Source organism: Triticum urartu, chromosome 1 (assembly GCF_003073215.2).
Source record: "Triticum urartu cultivar G1812 chromosome 1, Tu2.1, whole genome shotgun sequence".
Taxonomy (NCBI): Eukaryota; Viridiplantae; Streptophyta; class Magnoliopsida; order Poales; family Poaceae; genus Triticum; species Triticum urartu.
The window spans coordinates 343,451,314-343,474,281 of record NC_053022.1 but is presented as its reverse complement, the minus strand read 5'-3'; positions in this window follow the sequence as shown (position 1 = coordinate 343,474,281).

Genomic DNA, 22,968 nt, shown 5'->3' with positions numbered 1-22,968 from the left:
TTATAGGGCTTATCTCAAAATTTTAGTTTTTCCATTTTATAAGACTCAATTTGGTTGTCTCCAACACATGTTCAGATTCCAAGGTGCATTAAATCATTGCATGCAAGTATTAAGAGAAAATTGACCAATGCATGTACTTTATGCATGCATGCATTCCAATTAATGCATTAAACCTATCTCTCGGAACTTCTCGCACGCACCATCGTGCCACCCACAAAAACGTGTACTCTGAGTTTAGTAGTACGTTATACAGGAAGAGAAGAGGTGCACGCACGCACTCATCCTCTCACACACGCGTCTATTTTTTCTCGAAAAGGAGGATGATGACCCCCGGCCTCTGCATCTGGGAGTCACACACGCAAATTATTGAAATATATCGAGTGCGGTGCTTTGATGTGTCGCGTCAACTCGTACATCAACGAGAAGTTTGATTATCCTCTCCCTCGCGGACTTAACTGCACATGCCTTTGGCTGTATGACAGGTTGGTCGCACACCTGTAGGGCCCACCTGTCATACACGCAAAGGCAGGAGCGTCCCTCCCTCGCCCATGAGCGTGGTGGCTGGCAAGACTAGGAGAAGCTTTCGCTACACGCTCTCCCTCCCGCACGCGGTGGACATGCAGCAGTTCAATCGGTGTTAGATGGCCAGAAGCGTACTGTAGTACTCCTCCAGTGCAGTAGTATTCCATCATTGTTCGACTTCCTGAAGAGGCGAAGAGCCAAGCGCAGCCCGGATGCTCGTGTGGCAGTTTCATGTGTATAGTAGTTTAGGATAGCGTGTACCGTGCCTGTAAGCTTAAAATCGTTGGGGTCGGCTCCATGCTATGTGGCCATCTCGAAGTTTTTTTAAAAAATAAAATAGTCTTCTGGGCGTACTACCCGGGAAAAGCCCCGCCCTCAACTTTTAACTACGCGAAAACAGTTCGAGCTTGTTCGTTCTATATAAATACAGTACTTATTGTATGTTTATCCACCCGTGGGGTTGTTCAATGAATGGAGGGGTGGGGAGCACAAGTGAACAATACTGTAGTACTACTAGTAGTAAGTAGGAGTCGTACAGTAGTCACCTTAAATAGAGAGTTTCTTTTCTTTAATGCCACGTACACAAATTGAAACGCTTGTTGTGGAGAGAAAAAAGATAATCACTCCACTATATATGGACGCAGGGGCCTGAGCGCTTGCTTTACTAGGGTTGCTCTCTTCATTCTCTCATCCTCTCTAGATATAAACAAGACAGCGGTAGCGACATTTTCACTCTGCTCACCGCTGGTCACAGATCCGGTCGGATCCCTTCGGCAGGTGTGTGTAGAGGACTAAAAGGTGCATCGTTCACGCGGTCATCACCGCCGAGGGAGGAAACCCACAGCTGCCGGAGGGGCCCGATCCTCTGCCCGTGCCGTTCTCTCCGACACATGGCCGGCTCGGGAGGTCCTCTGACCCTTCTTCCTCCCTGCCGTATTGTCCGTAGATCCGACCCGCCACCGCCGACATCCCGGCGACCCTCAGGTATAAGTTCTTCGAAAGCGGCCTTGCTCTACTGCCCCGGCTCCCCACGTGTCTGCATGTGCATCTTTTTCTACTCCCATCAGCTCTTCCAAAGCCACCTAAATTTTTAGTATTATTAGAGGTAAAGCTACTTCATGCATTCGAATCTAGGGCTTTGTTCAAACAACAAAGAAAGGGGGAAAGTTGTAGCATGAATCTAGGACTTGATTCGAAGAGGAAATAATATGGTGAAAGTAGTAGAGACCGGATACCCAACCGGTCTCTTGGTTCAAAAGGGAAATAATGGGAAAACGTAGTACAAACTGGATAAGGAACAGATCTATTATTGGTTGAAAAAAGGATAGAATGTGGCGGCTGGTGGACAAGTCAACAGAGTATGTCCAGGATTAGATTTGCTGCCATCACATAGTAAAAGGTCTCCAGGATTAGATTTGTTGCCCTCACATAGTAAAAGGTCTCAGGATTAGATTTGCTGCCCTCACATAGTAAAAGGTCTCCAGGATTAGATTTGCTGCCCTCACATAGTACAATGGCACTCCTGATGTTTTCCCCAGTATGATAAGTAAGTTGCTCCTTTACGCTGCTAAGTGTCCTGGTGTCCCCACGGTCCCATGCCCTTAAACCAACTCTTTAGCTGTTGTTGATTTACTGTGTCTGGTAAACAACCAATGCCACCATTAAAGTAATCCCATGTTTGAGGAATCTCATTGTTGATCGTAATGCTTCTGGTAACATGAAGCATCGCTGACGTTTTAAAATTTCTATTGTCCTTGCGTGATTGCCATGAACATAATTAAGATGCTTCTTTTCATTTTGTATATGTTTCGTATATTCTTATTGACCAGCCACTGTTTACTTTCTATCTTTTTGTGCAGATAGGGATATCCATTTCACCTTGTTTCTATTGTGACCTTTTGGTGAACTGCAGAAAACACTTTTTTGGAATGAGTGTCTTGTGTAGTTCAACTAAAATGTCACATGGGCAACATCTCTCAATTTTGGTGGAACTGCACAAAATGGTGATTGGAGTTTCCAAAATCTCCGTCAAGTTCTGCTGGTAATCTCGTGCAACATTTTATTAGCCTTTGCAAGATGGAGCCATCACTGTCACCACAATGGCACTTTATTTTAGTGGAACTGCACAAAAGGATAAGAAAATTATAGTTGCACCTTACATGAGCCGGATAGCCAACCTTAATGTTCCTCAATTTTAGTGCAACTACTAAAGAAGAACCTGCCAGCTCACAAGTAGACCTCATCCAAGTATGAATTGAATCATGGAACTCCAGGCAGACCTCATCCAAGTAGAGCTGGAGGTTGAGTTCAAGGAGGCCGCTATTAAAGCGAAATCATGCTCTCCTGTCTCCTTGTTTGTGCTGTGAAAACATGTTGTGCAAATAGGAATACTCAACTACAGATGTTGTGACGGTCAAGAGCATTCGCCAAGTTCTTCGATTGTATGACATGGCTAGCCCAAATGGATTTAATCCCGATATTCACTTTATCAAAAGGCTCTAATGGGTTGGTTCTGAATCTTGCAAGCTGGGAATCAGTGAGATGTGTAGGCATCTTTGTTGTACTTATTATTTGGATCTTATTTGTTGGTTCTGAATCTTGCAAGCTGGGAATCAATGAGATGTGTAGGCATCTTTGTTGTACTTATTATTTGGATCTTATTTGTTGGTTCTGAATCTTGCAAGCTGGGAATCAGTGAGATGTGTAGGCATCTTTGTTGTACTTATTATTTGGATCTTATTTGTTGGTTCTGAATCTTGCAAGCTGGGAATCAATGAGATGTGTAGGCATCTTTGTTGTACTTATTATTTGGATCTTATTTGTTGGTTCTGAATCTTGCAAGCTGGGAAACACGGCATGATGATGCAGAGGACAACAACCATAACAAACAGTTCAAACTCGGTAGTATTATCTTTGTGAAAGTGCGACAAATGTGATGATCGTGTGCGTCCTGAGAATAATAATTCTAATTGTTGTGCATGTTGATCCTATGGCACTGATAGAACGAGCGAATGCATTGCTTGTTTTAAGTACAAATTTCTATTAAAGCTAATTAAATTTAAGTAAAGTGACCACTAACTCCTGTTATTACAGTACCAATACAGACATGCTCGTGAACCGACGTGTGGCCGAGGGTGCATCTTCTACCGGGCGTGCAGCGGACGAGGGAGGGGTAGTAACTGTTGTCACCTGTACACACTCAGCTTACTGTTGAATCTAGTTCCCCAGGAGCTGAAAAACGAACTGTTGCCGCCTACACACTCGTTCACTCGAAGAGACTCCAATGGCGATCCGAGGGGTGACCCTGCTGGATATGGACTTCAGCAAGGAGTTCCCCTTTGAGTTCGCCGTTCAGTCCTATGGCTGCACCAAGTTGAATGTGATGTACACCAACGATACGGACTCGGTGAAGCTCTGCCTCGCATCAGTCCTATGGCTGCACCAGGTTCTGGAGCATTCGCCCGTTTCATCGGCAGCGCCGACTGCACCTTCGCTACGGTGGAGAGAAGGAAGAACGCGACGATTCGGCCATCTGGTGCAACAAGCTTGTCGACATCCAGAAGCAATACAAGATCATCAGCAACGGGTAGGAGAAGGACTCCGTGGTTGACCTCGGTGAGACCATCATCGACCCCTGATACGCCAACATGAAAGAAGACGACCTGAACATGTGGTACCTCTGAATCTAGCCTACATAACCTACGCGGCCAAGGGCGCATACGCATGCTACGACATGTACATGCAGATCTTGGACATGAGGGCATGTCTGCTTCCCGTAACCGACGAGTACATGAACAGCCGCAGTGTCATGATCAAGTGTGCCAGGAAGGTCTAGATGTTGTACTTTATCTGTTTATAAGCACCTTTATCATGTGAGTGTTTCATGCATTAGCCTATGTGTCGTAATTATCTATTTTGTCCGAAATATTTCTTTTAAGAACCCATTAACCTGATTGCTTTTTTAGTGGCAATTTGCTTATGTATGTAAACTAGTTCACTTGTCCATAAAAAAAACTAGTTCACTCGGCTGCCGTGCTTTGAATCTCCTTCCTCCCAACATATTCCCCTCCTCAGGTGGACCCAGCAGGTCTCTGAATTTTCTGCCACTTTCTTTTTCGATGTAAATTGATTTTTCTCCCAGTACTTTCCCCTAGAACCAACTCAATTGTCCCACGTCTAGCCTAAAAAATAATAATACCCCACGTACTATTAACTCATCAAATTAAAATGATAATTTATTTCGTAAGTTGAAAGTTATTACAAAATAATAATAATAATTGTTAATATATAACTTGGCAAGTTAACTCCTAGTGATTGCGTACATAAGCTTGCAAAGACTTTACTGACGTGCAATCATGTGTTTATGTTTTTATAACATTTCTCCGTCTAGCCCAACATGATATTTTCACCCAGCCCAGCAAGTCCGTGGCTTTCGAGAAAAATGCAAATGGGAGTTAAATGGGCTGCATAGATGCTACATCATTGTTTCACCCAGCCCACCAAATGGACTAAAAAACAAATGGACTGACAACTGGATCCACGGCCACAGCCCAGTTTTTTTGTGATTTGCCAAGTAAGTTGCTTTGTCAGGCCTGTTGGGCTGCAAATCTTTCAAGACGTGGAGAGCTTTCATTCGGCTGGCCGAGAAAATGGCCCATCAGTAATGAGAAATGGGATGTACATTTTTAAAACACATCAAACCGGCAATTAGTTTCAAATATCTTTTTTTTCATTTCGAGATTTTAAATTACATTGATTTTTATGCGTGGAGAATTTGTTGGATTTTATATTGATATACATTTATTTTTAAAAATCAGTTTGAATGTGAGTCGAAATTTTGGGATTAAAAACAGTTCGGACTGCACCGAAATATGCAAAATTTTGTATAATTTTTTAACCGTGGCCACAATATGGGCTGTAATGCTAACAAAAAGAATATGGGCTCCAAAAAAACCTTAAGAATTAGCAAATGGGTTGTATGATGTTTTCCACAGATTTGAGGCTTTCCTAAAAAAAAGGTTGACGCACAAGCAGTGACTGTTGGATGGCCATCCAACGGCCGTCATGCTTCTTCAATCTCTGCTCTTCCTGCTCCAGCCGCTCAAACAAGCGCCGGCGGGACTGCCTGTTCCCTCCTCCCCGCGGCCGGCTCTGCTGCCGCGCAGGCCTCACCACCCCACAGTACTCCCATCGCTGGCCTAGCCATCCCTCTACTCACCCACACCTGCTGTTATTCTCCGGCGATGGCAGACGAACCAGTAAACCCTCGTACAGTCGTACTCCCCTCCGCGTGGGAAACAACTGCCGAGTCTTCCCTGCCTCCGTGTCGTTCCCTTCCTAGGCCTCGCCATCGTCCACCGCCCTGGTACTCTCGGCGCGGCCTGGTCAACGTGGTCAACGACCGACATGCATTTGAAGTGGACTTTACATGGAGAGGCCGACAGCTGGGTCCACGGCCACACGCAAGGAAATGCCTCCTTATTACGCGCAAAATAATGATTCCTCCACCTGACATCAGGGACCCACCGAAAGGGCCTCTGTATTTCGCAAAAAAAAATTTTACCGCCGCTGACGGCTCGGACCCACCAGCTATATCTTCGCACGCAAGGAAGTGCCTCCTTATTACGCACAAAAAAATGAATACTCCCCCTGTTAGCTGGGACCCAGTATAGTGGCAGGCTGACTTGTGGGCCTACTAAGTTGAGGGGGACGGAGAGCTTTGTCAACTTAGTCAATATGCATGATTCTAGCTCCAGCGACCGTACGATGTCCATCCAACGGCCGTAGTGCTTCTTCAACCTCTGGTCTTCTTACTCCAGCCGCCCAAACTAGCGCCGGTCGTGCCTCGTGCTCCTGCCTCCCGTGGCCGGCTGTGATGCGGCGGAGGCCTCACCGCCCCCTACTACTCCCACCGCTGGCCAGGCCATCCCTCTACTCACCCACACCCCCTGTTATTCTGCGGCAACGGCAGCCTCACACTGCAGCGAACCAATGAACCCTCGTACTCCTCTACGCGTGGGCATCCACTGTCGCGTCTTCCCCGTCTCCGCGTCGTCCCCTTCCTAGGCCTCCCCGTCATCCACTACCCTGGTGCTCTCGGTGCGGCGTGGTCAACGTGGTTAAGGAACGGCTTCCATCGGACGTGGAATGTACATGTAGAGGCTGACAGCTGGGTCCACGGCCGCAGCAAGGAAGTGCCTCCTTATTACGTGCAAACTAATTATTCCTCCACGTGACAGCGGGACCCACCGAATGGGCCACCGTATTTCGCGAAAAAAACATTTCCCCTAACTGCTGGGCCCCACCAGCTACATCTTCGCACGCAAGGAAGTGCGTCCGGGAAAAAAAAATGATTCGCTGTTGGAAATATGCCCTAGAGGCAATAATAAAATGATTATTATATTTCCTTGTTCATGATAATTGTCTATTATTCATGCTATAATTGTATTATCCAGAAATCGTAATACATGTGTGAATACATAGACCACAATGTGTCCCTAGTGAGCCTCTAGTTGACTAGCTCGTTGATCAACAGATAGTCATGGTTTCCTGACTATGGACATGGGGATGTCATTGATAACGGGATCACATCATTAGGAGAATGATGTGATGGACAAGACCCAAACCTAAGCATAGCACAAAGATTGTGTAGTTCGTTTGTTGTCGCTTTTCTAGATGTCAAGTATCATTTCCTTAGACCATGAGATTGTGCAACTCTCGGATGCCGTAGGAGTGCCTTGGGTGTGCCAAATGTCACAACGTAACTGGGTGACTATAAAGGTACATTACAGGTATCTCCGAAAGTGTCTGTTGGGTTGGCACGAATCGAGACTGGGATTTGTCACTCTGTATGACGGAGAGGTATCTCTGGGCCCACTCGGTAATGCATCATCATAATGAGCTCAATGTGATCAAGTGGTTGATCACGGGATCATGCATTATGGTACGAGTAAAGTGACTTGCCGGTAACGAGACTGAACGAGGTATTGGGATACCGACGATCGAGTCTCGGGCAAGTAACGTACCGACTGACAAAGGGAATTGAGTACGAGATTGATTAGGTCCTCGACATCGTGGTTCATCCGATGAGATCATCGAGGAGCATGTGGGAGCCAACATGGGTATCCAGATCCCACTGTTGGTTATTGACCAGAGAGTCGTCTCGGTCATGTCTGCTTGTCTCCCGAACCCGTAGGGTCTACACACTTAAGGTTCGGTGACGCTAGGGTTGTATAGATATGAGTATGCAGTAATCCGAAAGTTGTTCGGAGTCCCGGATGAGATCCTGGACGTCATGAGAAGTTCCGGAATGGTCCGGAGGTGAAGAATTATATATAGGAAGTGTTATTCCGGCCATCGGGAAAGTTTCGGGGTCACCGGTATTGTACCGGGACCACCGGATGGGTCCCGGGGGTCCACCGGGTGGGGCCACCCAACACAGAGGGCCCCAAGGGCTGAAGTGGGGAGGGGAACCAGCCCTTAGTGGGCTGGTGCGCCCCCCCTTGGGCCCCCCATGCGCCTAGGGTTGGGAACCCTAGGGGAGGGGGCGCCTCCACTTGCCTTGGGGGTTACTCCACCCCCTTGGCCGCTGCCCCCCTAGGAGATCCCATCTCCTAGGGCCGGCGCACCCCCCTAGGGGGCTTATATAAAGGGGGGAGGGAGGGCAGCCACACCTCAAGCCTTGGTGCCTCCCTCTCCCCTGCTACACCTCTCCCTCTCGCAGAAGCTCGGCGAAGCCCTGCTGCGGTGACTGTTGCATCCACCACCACGCCGTTGTGCTGCTGGATCTTCATCAACCTCTCCTTCCCCCTTGCTGGATCAAGAAGGAGGAGACGTCACGCTGACCGTACGTGTGTTGAACGCGGAGGTGCCGTCCGTTCGGCGCTAGGATCTCCGGTGATTTGGATCACAACGAGTACGACTCCCTCATCCCCGTTCTTTGAACGCTTCTGCTCGCGATCTACAAAGGTATGTAGATGCATCCGATCACTCGTTGCTAGATGAACTCATAGATGGATCTTGGTGAAAACGTAGGAATTTTTTTTGTTTGCTGCAACGTTCCCCAACAGTGGCATCATGAGCTAGGTCTATGCGTAGTTCTCTTTGCACGAGTAGAACACAATTTGTTGTGGGCGTAGATGTTGTCAACTTTCTTGCCGCTACTAGTCTTATTTTGCTTCAGCGGTATTGTGGGATGAAGTGGCCCGGACCAACCTTACACGTATGCTTACGTGAGACCGGTTCCACCGACTGACATGCACTAGTTGCATAAGGTGGCTGGCGGGTGTCTGTCTCTCCCACTTTAGTTGGAGCGGATTTGACGAAAAGGGTCCTTATGAAGGGTAAATAGAAGTTGACAAATCACGTTGTGGCTTTAACGTAGGTAAGAAAACGTTCTTGCTAGAACCCTCTTGCAGCCACGTAAAACTTGCAACAACAATTAGAGGACGTCTAACTTGTTTTTGCAGCAAGTGTTTTATGATGTGATATGGCCAAAGTTGTGATGAATGATGAATGATATATGTGATGTATGAGATCATGTTCTTGTAATAGGAATCACGACTTGCATGTCGATGAGTATGACAACCAGCAGGAGCCATAGGAGTTGTCTTTATTTTTTGTATGACCTGTGTGTCATTGAGAAACGCCATGTAAATTACTTTACTTTATTGCTAAACGTGTTAGCCATAGTAGTAGAAGTAATAGTTGGCGAGCAACTTCATGGAGACATGATGATGGAGATCATGGTGTCATGCCGGTGACAAGATGATCATGGAGCCCCAAGATGGAGATCACAGGAGCTATATGATATTGGCCATATCATGTCACTATTATTTGATTGCATGAGATGTTTATCATGTTTTTGCATCTTGTTTACTTAGAATGACGGTAGTAAATAAGATGATCCCTCATAATAATTTCAAGAAAGTGTTTCCCCTAACTGTGCGCCGTTGCGACGGTTTGTTGTTTCGAAGCACCACGTGATGATCAGGTGTGATAGATTCCAACTTTCACATACAACGGGTGTAAGACAGATTTACACATGCAAACACTTAGGTTGACTTGACAAGCCTAGCATGTACAGACATGGCCTCGGAACACAGAAGACCGAAAGGTCGAGCATGAGTCGTATAGAAGATACGATCAACATGAAGATGTTCACCGATGTTGACTAGTCCATCTCACGTGATGATCGGACATGGCCTAGTCAACTCGGATCATGTTATACTTAGATGACTGGAGGGATGTCTATCTACGTGAAGTAATAGTTCATTGAATAATTTGATTAGATGAACTTAATTATCATGAACTTAGTCTAAAATCTTTACAATATGTCTTGTAGATAAAATGGCCAACGTTGTCCTCAACTTCAACGCGTTCCTAGAGAAAACCAAGCTGAAAGACGATGGCAGCAACTATACGGACTGGGTCCGGAACCTGAGGATCATCCTCATAGCTGCCAAGAAAGATTATGTCCTACAAGCACCGCTAGGTGAAGCACCTGCTCTCCCTGCAGAACAAGATGTTATGAACGCTTGGCAGACACGTGCTGATGATTACTCCCTCGTTCAGTGCGGCATGCTTTACAGCTTAGAACCGGGGCTCCAAAAGCGTTTTGAGAGACACGGAGCATATGAGATGTTCGAAGAGCTGAAAATGGTTTTTCAAGCTCATGCCCGGGTCGAGAGATATGAAGTCTCCGACAAGTTCTTCAGCTGTAAGATGGAGGAAAATAGTTCTGTCAGTGAGCACATACTCACAATGTCTGGGTTACATAACCGCTTGACTCAACTGGGAGTTAATCTCCCGGATGACGCGGTCATTGACAGAATCCTCCAGTCGCTTCCACCAAGCTACAAGAGCTTTGTGATGAACTTCAATATGCAGGGGATGGAAAAGACCATTCCTGAAGTATTTGCAATGCTGAAATCAGCAGAGGTAGAAGTCAAAAAGGAACATCAAGTGTTGATGGTGAATAAAACCACTAAGTTCAAGAAAGGCAAGGGTAGGAAGAACTTCAAGAAGGACGGCAAGGGAGTTGCCGCGCCCGGTAAGCAAGCTTCCGGGAAGAAGCCAAAGAATGGACCCAAGCCCGAGACTGAGTGTTTTTATTGCAAGGGAAGTGGTCACTGGAAGCGGAACTGCCCCAAATACTTAGCGGACAAGAAGGCCGGCATCACGAAAGGTATATGTGATATACATGTAATTGATGTGTACCTTACCAGTACTCGTAGTAGCTCCTGGGTATTTGATACCGGTGCAGTTGCTCACATTTGTAACTCAAAGCAGGAGCTGCGGAATAAGGGGAGACTGGCAAAGGATGAGGTGACGATGCGCGTTGGGAATGGTTCCAAGGTCGATGTGATCGCCGTCGGCACGCTACCTCTACATTTACCTACGGGATTAGTTTTAAACCTCAATAATTGTTATTTAGTGCCAACTTTGAGCATGAACATTGTATCAGGATCTCGTTTAATACGAGATGGCTACTCATTTAAATCCGAGAATAATGGTTGTTCTATTTATATGAGATATGTTTTATGGTCATGCTCCGATGGTGAATGGTTTATTCTTAATGAATCTCGAGCGTAATGCTACACATGTTCATAGTGTGAATGCCAAAAGATGTAAGGTTGATAATGATAGTCCCACATACTTGTGGCACTGCCGCCTTGGTCACATAGGTGTCAAACGCATGAAGAAGCTCCATGCAGATGGACTTTTAGAATCTCTTGATTATGAATCATTTGACACATGCGAACCATGCCTCATGGGTAAAATGACCAAGACTCCGTTCTCAGGAACAATGGAGCGAGCAACCAACTTATTGGAAATCATACATACTGATGTGTGCAGTCCAATGAGCATTGAGGCTCGCGGTGGCTATCGTTATGTTCTCACCCTCACTGATGACTTGAGTAGATATGGGTATGTCTACTTAATGAAACATAAGCCTGAGACCTTTGAAAAGTTCAAGGAATTTCAGAGTGAGGTTGAGAATCAACGTGACAGGAAAATCAAGTTCTTGCGATCAGATCGTGGGGGAGAATACTTGAGTCACGAATTTGGCACACACTTAAGAAAATGTGGAATAGTTTCACAACTGACGCCGCCTGGAACACCTCAGTGTAATGGTGTGTCCGAACGTCGTAATCGCACTCTATTAGATATGGTGCGATCTATGATGTCTCTTACCGATTTACCGCTATCATTTTGGGGCTATGCTTTAGAGACTGCCACATTCACTTTAAATAGGGCACCGTCGAAATCCGTTGAGACGACACCGTATGAATTATGGTTTGGGAAGAAACCTAAGCTGTCGTTTCTAAAAGTTTGGGGATGCGATGCTTATGTCAAGAAACTTTAACCTGAAAAGCTCGAACCCAAGTCGGAAAAATGCGTCTTCATAGGATACCCTAAAGAAACTATTGGGTATACCTTCTACCTCAGATCCGAAGGCAAGATCTTTGTTGCCAAGAATGGATCCTTTCTAGAGAAGGGGTTTCTCTCGAAAGAAGTAAGTGGAAGGAAAGTAGAGCTTGATGAAGTACTGCCTCTTGAAGCAGAGAGTAGCGCAGCTCAGGAAAATGTTCCTGTGGTGCCTGCACCAATTAGAGAGGAAGTTAATGATGATGATCAAGATACTTCTGATCAAGCTCCTACTGAACTTCGAAGGTCCACAAGGACACGTTCCGCACCAGAGTGGTATGGCAACCCTGTCTTGGAAATCATGTTGTTAGACAATGGTGAACCTTCGAACTATGAAGAAGCGATGGCGGGCCCGGATTCTGACAAATGGCTGGAAGCCATGAAATCCGAGATAGGATCCATGTATGAAAACAAAGTATGGACTTTGACTGACTTGCCCGATGATCGGCGAGCCATAGAAAATAAATGGATCTTTGAGAAGAAGACAGACGCGGATGGTAATGTGACCATCTATAAAGCTCGGCTTGTCGCTAAGGGTTATCGACAAGTTCAAGGGGTTGACTACGATGAGACTTTCTCACCTGTAGCGAAGCTGAAGTCCGTCCGAATCATGTTAACAATTGCCGCATTCTATGATTATGAGATATGGCAAATGGACGTCAAAACGGCGTTCCTTAATGGTTTCCTTAAGGAAGAATTGTATATGATGCAGCCGGAAGGTTTTGTCGATCCTAAGAATGCTGACAAGGTGTGCAAGCTCCAATGCTCGATTTATGGGCTGGTGCAAGCATCTCGGAGTTGGAACATTCGCTTTGATGAGATGATCAAAGCGTTTGGGTTTATGCAGACTTATGGAGAAGCCTGCGTTTATAAGAAAGTGAGTGGGAGCTCTGTAGCATTTCTCATATTATATGTAGATGACATACTTTTGATGGGAAATGATATAGAGCTTTTGGACAGCATTAAGGCCTACTTGAATAAGAGTTTTTCAATGAAGGACCTTGGAGAAGCTACTTATATATTAGGCATCAAGATCTATAGAGATAGATCAAGACGCCTCATAGGTCTTTCACAAAGTACATACCTTGATAAGATATTGAAGAAGTTCAATATGGATCAGTCTAAGAAGGGGTTCTTGCCTGTGTTGCAAGGTGTGAAATTGAGCTCAGCTCAATGTCCGACCATGGCAGAAGATATAGAAGAGATGAGCATCATCCCCTATGCCTCAGCCATAGGGTCTATTATGTATGCCATGCTGTGTACCAGACCTGATGTAAACCTTGCCGTAAGTTTGGTAGGTAGGTACCAAAGTAATCCCGGCAAGGAACACTGGACAGCGGTCAAGAATATCCTGAAGTACCTGAAAAGGACTAAGGAAATGTTTCTCGTTTATGGAGGTGACGAAGAGCTCGTCGTAAAGGGTTACGTCGACGCTAGCTTCGACACAGATCTGGATGACTCTAAGTCACAAACCGGATACGTGTATATTTTGAATGGTGGGGCAGTAAGCTGGTGCAGTTGCAAGCAAAGCGTTGTGGCGGGATCTACATGTGAAGCGGAGTACATGACAGCCTCGGAGGCAGCACACGAAGCAGTCTAGGTGAAGGAGTTCATTACCGACCTAGGAGTCATACCCAATGCGTCGGGCCCGATGACTCTCTTCTATGACAACACTGGAGCTATTGCCCTTGCCAAGGAGCCCAGGTTTCATAGGAAGACCAGGAATATCAAGCGTCGCTTCAACTCCATTCGTGAAAGTGTTCAAAATGGAGACATAGAGATTTGTAAAGTACATACGGACCTGAATGTAGCAGATCCGTTGACTAAACCTCTCGCTAGAGCAAACATGATCAACACCAAAATTCCATGGGTTTTTGATTCATCACAATGTAACTAGATGATTGACTCTAGTGCAAGTGGGAGACTGTTGGAAATATGCCCTAGAGGCAATAATAAAATGATTATTATATTTCCTTGTTCATGATAATTGTCTATTATTCATGCTATAATTGTATTATCCGGAAATCGTAATACATGTGTGAATACATAGACCACAATGTGTCCCTAGTGAGCCTCTAGTTGACTAGCTCGTTGATCAATAGATAGTCATGGTTTCCTGACTATGGACATGGGGATGTCATTGATAACGGGATCACATCATTAGGAGAATGATGTGATGGACAAGACCCAAACCTAAGCATAGCACAAAGATCGTGTAGTTCGTTTGCTGTAGCTTTTCTGGATGTCAAGTATCATTTCCTTAGACCATGAGATTGTGCAACTCCCGGATGCCGTAGGAGTGCCTTGGGTGTGCCAAACGTCACAACGTAACTGGGTGACTATAAAGGTACATTACAGGTATCTCCGAAAGTGTCTGTTGGGTTGGCACGAATCGAGACTGGGATTTGTCACTCCGTATGATGGAGAGGTATCTCTGGGCCCACTCGGTAATGCATCATCATAATGAGCTCAATGTGATCAAGTGATTGATCACGGGATCATGCATTACAGTACGGGTAAAGTGACTTGCTGGTAACGAGACTGGACGAGGTATTGGGATACCGACGATCGAGTCTCGGGCAAGTAACGTACCGACTGACAAAGGGAATTGAGTACGGGATTGATTAGGTCCTCGACATCATGGTTCATACGATGAGATCATCGAGGAGCATGTGGGAGCCAACATGGGTATCCAGATCCCGCTGTTGGTTATTGACCAGAGAGTCGTCTCGGTCATGTCTGCTTGTCTCCCGAACCCATAGGGTCTACACACTTAAGGTTCGGTGACGCTAGGGTTGTATAGATATGAGTATGCAGTAATACGAAAGTTGTTCGGAGCCCCGGATGTGATCCTGGATGTCACAAGAAGTTCCGGAATGGTCCGGAGGTGAAGAATTATATAGGAAGTGTTATTTCGGCCATCGGGAAAGTTTCGGGGTCACCGATATTGTACCGGGACCACCGGATGGGTCCCGGGGGTCCACCGGGTGGGGCCACCCATCCCGGAGGGCCCCAAGGGCTGAAGTGGGGAGGGGAACCAGCCCTTAGTGGGCTGGTGCGCCCCCCCTTGGGCCCCCAATGCGCCTAGGGTTGGGAACCCTAGGGGAGGGGGCGCCTCCACTTGCCTTGGGGGTTACTCCACCCCCTTGGCCGCCGCCCCCCCTAGGAGATCCCATCTCCTAGGGCCGGCGCACCCCCCTAGGGGGCCTATATAAAGGGGGGAGGGAAGCCACACCTCAAGCTTTGGCACCTCCCTCTCACCTGCTACACCTCTCCCTCTCGCAGAAGCTCGGCGAAGCCCTGCTGCGGTGACTGCTGCATCCAACACCACGCCGTCGTGCTGCTGGATCTTCATCAACCTCTCCTTCCCCCTTGCTGGATCAAGAAGGAGGAGACGTCACGCTGACCGTACGTGTGTTGAACGCGGAGGTGCCGTCCGTTCGGTGCTAGGATCTCCAGTGATTTGGATCACGACGAGTACGACTCCCTCATCCCCGTTCTTTGAACGCTTCCGCTCACGATCTACAAAGGTATGTAGATGCATCCGATCACTCATTGCTAGATGAACTCATAGATGGATCTTGGTGAAAACATAGGAATTTTTTTTGATTTCTGCAACATTCCCCAACATTCGCCCCCTGACTGCTGGGACCCACCAGCTACATCTTCGCAGGCAAGGAAGTGTCTGACAGTCGGGACCCACCTGGTCGAAGCGTACGTAGCGTTGTCATTCTGGTCGTGAACGTGTACGTACATACTGGTCGATGTAGAGGCACGCACGTGTCGTAGTAGAGGTGCGCATGTAGAATTTACACGTACGTACAGCGGCCAGGGTGCAAGAAAGAAAATACGGCCACGTATGTGTACATACGGGCGGGGTCTCGAACGCCTACTCGCGCATACGTACGGCCAGGGCTCGTGTACATGGCTGGGTCAGAATGGAGAAACAGTGTCGTCGTCGTGTTCATGGGGAGGCAACGGAATGCGTCGTGTTCATGGGGAGGCAACAGAATGCGTCGTGTTCATGGGGAGGCAACGGAATGCGTCGTGTTCATCAGGAGGGCTTGGACGGAACAGGCGATGGAAACGAGGCATGGCGTACTGCGGAACGGAGGAAACGGCCTTGTGTTCGACCGGCCACGTTCGAAACGGGATCCTGTTCATCGGGAGGGGTCTGGCGTACCGCAAAACGGAGGAAACGGACCTCCTACGGTCGAAACGGGGGTCCTGTTGATCGGGAGGGGTGTGGCGTACCGCAAAACGGACTTGTGTTGGAGCGCTACGGTCGAAACGGGGGTCCTGTTCATCGGGAGGGGTGTGGCGTACCGCAAAACGGGACTCCACGGGATACTGTTCATCTCCACCGTCGACCTCCTCCAGCCTCCACGGGCTCCTGTTCATCCAGCCTCCACCGCGTGCTACTCCACCGGCTACTGTTCAACCACCCCTCCATCGTCTACTGTTCATCCAGCCCTCCACACCACGGGGTCCTGTTCAACCACCCCTCCATGGGAACCCCTCCACCGTCTACTGTTCATCCATCCCTCCACACCACGGGGTCCTGTTCAACCACCCCTCCACCGTCTACTGTTCATCCAGCCCTCCACACCACGGGGTCCTGTTCATCCACCCCTCCACGGGCACCCCTCCACCGTCTACTGTTCATCCAGCCCTCCACCACACCACAGGGTCCTGTTCATCCAGAGGCAACGCAACCGCTCACTGTTCATCCAACCCCCCCTGCAATGCTCACTATTCATCCCATCGATCGGCTTCAGTTAGCAGCAGTAGCGAAGGAATCGCTCGATCAGGTTCAGTTAACAGCCATCGATCGATCGCTCGGGTTCAGTAACGCGTAGCCTGCAGTGCAATCGCTCAGGTTCAGTTAGAGCCCAATGCCTCGCTCGGGTTCAGTTAGAGCCAATGCCTCGCACATGCGCGTACGTGTACGAGAGAAACGCGCATCGCTCGGCCCCCGACCTCCCACCGTAACCGGGAACTCCCCGAAATTTTCCTCGCCCTCGCTTCTACCATGGTTTTTTCCGTCATGGACGGCCCAAAGAATGTCATGCAGCTGCATCTCCGGCCCGCCCAGTACGAAAAGCCCATTTTCTGTCATGATTTTTTGTCATAGAAGTAGGAGCCCACCACATCTATGATGATGCCGGGTTTTGTCACAATTATCGTCATAGAAGTGTCATATGTATGACAGAAAAAAATTTGTTCGGCCCAAAATGTCACGGATGTGTCTTTTTTTGTAGTGACTTCAAGGTTCTCTTTTTTAGTTTCAAAATCATTAGCCACCTCAAGAGCTCTATCATGAGATTCCTTCACTCTAGATAATTCTAGAGCGAAAGTCTCCTCAAGAGATTCCCTGGTGGTTTGTTCAAGTTCAAGAGCTTGAGAGAGGTCTGCAATCTCATTAGTGTAATCACGCTCATGACCTTCCATTTTTTCAATGGTCACCTCATGCTCCTCGAGATGAGATTCCAACTCCTCAATATATTTCTTGCCCTCAATGGCAATGGACATGATTTCCATGAAGTTGGAACGAGTAATTTTATTTTTATGAAGAGCTTTAAAAATCATTTCCCCCTTAATTTTTAAGGAGGCAACATTATCATTCTCTTCATAATTATCCTCGTCATCATTAGCATTAACATCATCATCAAGAGACATATTGGGGTTCAAAGTAGGAGACACCTTTGAAGCCTTAGCCATAAGGCATAAAGCAATAGATGATGATGTAGGATCCCTTGAAGCACCATTTGAGACCACATGTTGCTCCATGGAGTGTTGGATTTCCTCTACATTGTTAGCACAACAACTCGAGGAAATACATGCATTTTTATCATGGCAACAAGATATAGCAAGCATATCAATATGAGATTTAGTGAAGCAATTTCTACATGATATGCACGAACTATCAACACAAGCATGTGAAATATGTAAGGTGCACAAAGTGTTAAAGTCCAAAGATGGAGCATTGCAACAAGATAGTGAAAGGGCAACTATACCTAGGTGGTTTTGGTAATTACCAACAACATATAGCTGATTGAACTAATACTATTTCAAGATGATCATTTCAGAAAGTTCAATGATTGGCATGGCATGGATTAGGAATGTGGACCCCTCAAAATTCTAAGGACACACATTGGCTCAAACTCAAGACTCTACTTTTTCATTTTAGTGATCCAAGATCACATTGAGCCCATAGGAAAAGCCAATACTATTAAAAGGGGATGAGGTGTTCCTTCATGACTTACTTGCTCAAAATGCTTAGTGATGTTCTCCAAAAACCCTCAACCACTTTCTCATATCCACATATGTCCCAAACCAAAAGTCAAACTCGGCCCCACCGAAAAGTTCTATCCGACGCCACCGAGTTCACTTGACATAGCCACTGCCAGAAATCCTAGTCATTTCAGTCTCACCGATAGGGATCTCGGTCTCACCGAGATGGGATTGCAAACTCTCGGTTTCCCTTCGTAACGTTTCACTCCAACCGAGATGGGCGGTCGGTCCCACCGAGTTCGCAATGCAAACTCTTTGTTTCCCTTTCGTAACGTTTCAGTCTCATCGAAATGAGCGATTCGGTCCCACCGAGTTTGCCTGGCCAACTCTCTGGTTAGCTTATTACCAAAATCGGTCCCACCGAGTTTGTGTAATCGGTCTCACCAAGATTACGTTATGCCCTAACCCTAATGGAATCGGTCCCACCGAAAAGCCTAATGTTCACATTTTGAACTGAATCGGTCTGACCGAGTTTTCTGATTCGGTCCCACCGAGTTTGGTAAATTGTGTGTAACGGTTAGATTTTGTGTGGAGGCTATATATACCCCTCCACCATTCCTTCATTGGTAAGGAGAGCCATCAGAACGTGCCTACACTTCAGCATTCATTTTCTGAGAGAGAACTACCTACTCATGTGTTGAGACCAAGATATTCCATTCCAACCATATGAATCTTGATATCTAGCCTTCCCCAAGTTTCTTTCCACTCAAATGATCTTTCCACCAAATCCAAATCTGTGAGAGAGAGTTGAGTGTTGGGGAGACTATCATTTGAAGCACAGGAGCAAGGAGTTCATCAACAAAACACCATCTATTACCTTTTGGAGAGTGGTGTCTCCTAGATTGGCTAGGTGTCACTTGGGAGCCTCCGACAAGATTGTCGACTTGAACCAATGAGTTTGTACGGGCAAGGAGATCACCTACTTCATGAAGATCTACCCTAGTGAGGCAAGTCCTTCGTGGGCGATGGCCATGGTGGGATAGACAAGGTTGCTTCTTCGTGGACCCTTCATGGGTGGAGCCCTCCGTGGACTCGCGCAACCGTTACCCTTCGTGTGTTGAAGTCTCCATCAACATGGATGTACGATAGCACCACCTATCGGAACTACGCCAAAAATCTCCGTGTCTACATTGTGTTTGCTCCCTCCAAACTCCCCCATTTACCTTCATATGCAAATGTTTTACATTCCGCTGCTATACTATTAGACTTGCATGTGTAGGTTGATTGCTTGACTTGTGCTAAGTTGTTAAAATCTGCCAAGACTTAAAATTGGGAAAAGGCTAGATTTTTATTTGGTCAAGTAGTCTAATCACCCCCCTCAAGAATACTTTCGATCCTACAAGTGGTATCAGAGCTTTGGTCTCAATTTTCCTTGATTTCCATAGCTTTTGGTGATCATAGCCTTGGTTTCATAACCTAGGAGAGTATGGCGTCTAGCAAGGGAAATTACCACCATAGAGGTCCTTACTTTGATGGTACTAATTTTGCTAGTTGGAAGCATAAGATGAAAATGCATATTCTTGGACATAACCCCGCCGTTTGGGCTATTGTGTGTATTGGCGTGCAAGGTGAATTCTTTGGGACAGAACCGAACCTTGAAGCTAGCGCGGAAGAGTTGAAGATGCTACAATACAATGCTCAAGCTTGCGATATCCTCTTCAATGGATTGTGCCTCGAATAATTCAACAAAACCAGCCGTCTTGAGAATGCAAAGGAAATTTGGGATACTTTGATTGATATGCACGAGGGTACCAACTCCGTAAAGGAATCCAAATTGGATGTGCTTCAAAGTCAACTTGACAAATTTAAAATGAAGGATGGTGAAGGTGTCACCGAAATGTACTCTAGGCTTGCTCTCATCACAAATGAGATCGCTGCCTTAGGAAGTGAAGAGATGACCGATAGATTCATCATCAAGAAGATCGTAAGAGCCTTGGATGGAAAATATGATACCATGTGCACATTGATCCAAATGATGCCCAACTACAAAGATCTCAAGCCAATGGAAGTCATTGGAAGAATTGTTGCTCATGAGATGTCACTCAAGGATAAGGAAGAGCTTCACAACAAGTCAAGTGGTGCTTACAAAGCCTCATGTGATGCTCCTACATCATCAAGTGAGAAACAAGCCTTCAATGAAGAATTGAGCCTAATGGTGAAGAACTTCAACAAGTTCTACAAGAGTAGAAGCAAGGAAAGAAGTTCCAAGTCAAGGTCCTACAATGACAAAAGATCTTCGAGTCATGAACGAAATTGCTATAATTGTGGAAGACCCGGACACTACTCCAATGAGTGTACGGCCCCTACAAAAGAAGAGAAGATTCACACAAAAGGAGAAGTAGAAGAGAAGAATCACCACCAAGAGAGAGAATGGGTAGAGATGATCGTTACGAACGAAGAACATCATGGAGAAGCAAGGATTCGGAAAGGAAGGACAAGTCATCAAGGAGCTACACAAAACGAAGACATCAAGCTCATGTTGGTGAGTCAGTATCCGACTCCGACTCTGACAATCACTCCAAGAGAAGTTATCACTCTGACTCTGAATATACTCAAGATGAAGGTGTTGCCGGTCTAGCACTTGTGTCAACCAACTCCTATGACATATTTGACTCACCAAATGAAGGAATTGGAAGATGCTTCATGGCTAAAGGCCCAAAGGTATCACACCTCGAGTATGTTGATTTCAATAGTGACGAAGATGATTTGCTAGGTGATGATGATTTACTTGTTGACAACTCTAGTGATGAAAACTTGACGGAGTAATTGACCACGGGTACCCCGAAGACGGCAAGACAATATTTCAAGACATCGGGGCTAGCAAAGCCCCTCAATTCGACTGCCTGGCTGCTCCTGCCGGCTCCCCGTCCGACTGCTTTGCCCGACCGACCAGTCGGCTGCCGACTGCGGCAACCAGCCGGCTGCCGACTGCAGCCCAACCCGACACCGACAAGACACCGACGAGACGGCCATACCTCGGACGAGACAGCTGTACCACGACGCAATCATGTACAGTGTCACTTGTCCCCTGGCACTATTTATGAAGTGACCCAGGGGACAAGCATGACATGCACCATGCCTTACCCATGCCCACTACCAAGCTTACATCCTAAGCTACCCTCTCCTATATAAAGGGGCACACATCCATCCATCCAGGGGAGGGGACTCTCACGCACACACACAAGCAACTAGCTAGCAAGCTAGCTAGCTATCCATCCATCCATCCATCCACATGAGCACACATGCTCACATCCATGAGCATGGCCGGCCACTAGCATGCCTCATATAGGCATATACAAAGCCAGATGCCTGTGGCACTGCTTTCAGATACAGCTCCAGGAGCACTCTGTACCACATATACCAGATATACTCAGACATGCAGGAGTAGGGGTGTTATCTCTCTGGAGAGCCCCGAACCTGGGTAAACTAGCGCGTGCTACTCGCATACCCGCTCCCGGTCCTATCAGCAGCAGTCTTACCCTCACACTAAGCCCTTGTGGCATCTGTCGACTCGCAAGCCCCCCGTGAGAATACCACGACAGTTGGCGCCCACCGTGGTGTGGTACTACTACTATGCTACCACGCTGCTGTTGGTTTCGCAGTCCGGGCGGGACCATCTTCGCCATCACCGCCGCGGCGTCGCGCCGTCTCTCCAGTAGCGCTCGGGGGCTCGACTTCGACCCGCCCCCGGAGCGGCCACGCGGGACGGCGCGTCCTCGCCGTCGGCCTCGCCGCCTTCGTCACCACCGTTGCGACGCCGGCAGTCTGACCGCGCGCGCGCCGCGCGCGGGGCCTCGTTTCGGTCGACCGTGTCCATCTACGCGCCGCTCGTGTCCGCTCCCCTCCGCGCGGAGCGGGCGTTCGCTGCTCCACATATCGTCTTCGGTAGCTAGCTAGATGCAATGGTCAAACCATTGGCCATACACACTATGCAGATGCGCCCCAGATAATAGCCATACATGCCTTGTACACGCCTCGTACAATATCCGGATACTGGCTAGATAATGGTCATGCACTGCGCGTACGCCCACCATGCGCTTGCTCGCCTTTGTTCTTCTCTGCACGCACATCATCGCCGCCTATGGCCCAGTAGGTCGTCGTGCTCGCGTCCTCCGCTCTGTCCGATTGCTGCCTCCTCCTGCAGTGCTGCTGAACTGCAACGGATGCGCATCCCTCACCCATGCGGTGCTCAACGACCCCAGCGCTGGTCGCCTCCTCCCCCGCGCGCTCTGCTTCGGCCTCCTGTACCGAGCGCCCGCTCCATGCTCCTGCCGGCTCCGCGCACCTAGCTCCCCAGCCTCTGTGCTCCTCCTGAGAAGCCGCTGGCCATGGGCTCCAGTGCATCTCCGTGCCCCCGCGCCAGGCCGCCCCGGCGCTCCATCGCAGCGAGCTCCTCCCGCGCCGCTGCAGAGCCCCGCGCCGGCCTCGCTCCTCCGTGCGCCGACCCGCGGCCGGGTGCCCCCTACCAGCTTGCCTCGGCCAGCCGCTGCCGCACCCTACGCCAGCTCCGACTCGCGCCTCGACCAGGCCGGCTGGCTCCACGTCCGACAGACAACGGCCGAGTTCTCCGCCCCCGTGCCGACTTCTCCACGCGTGCCGGCTGCGCCTCGCCTCCGCTCTAGCCGGCTGCCGGGTCCGGCTCCTGCGTCGCCCCGCCCGGCTCCGCCTCCACGCCAGCGCCCGCGCCGCCCGGCCCCGCCCGATGGCCGGCTCCCGCTCGCC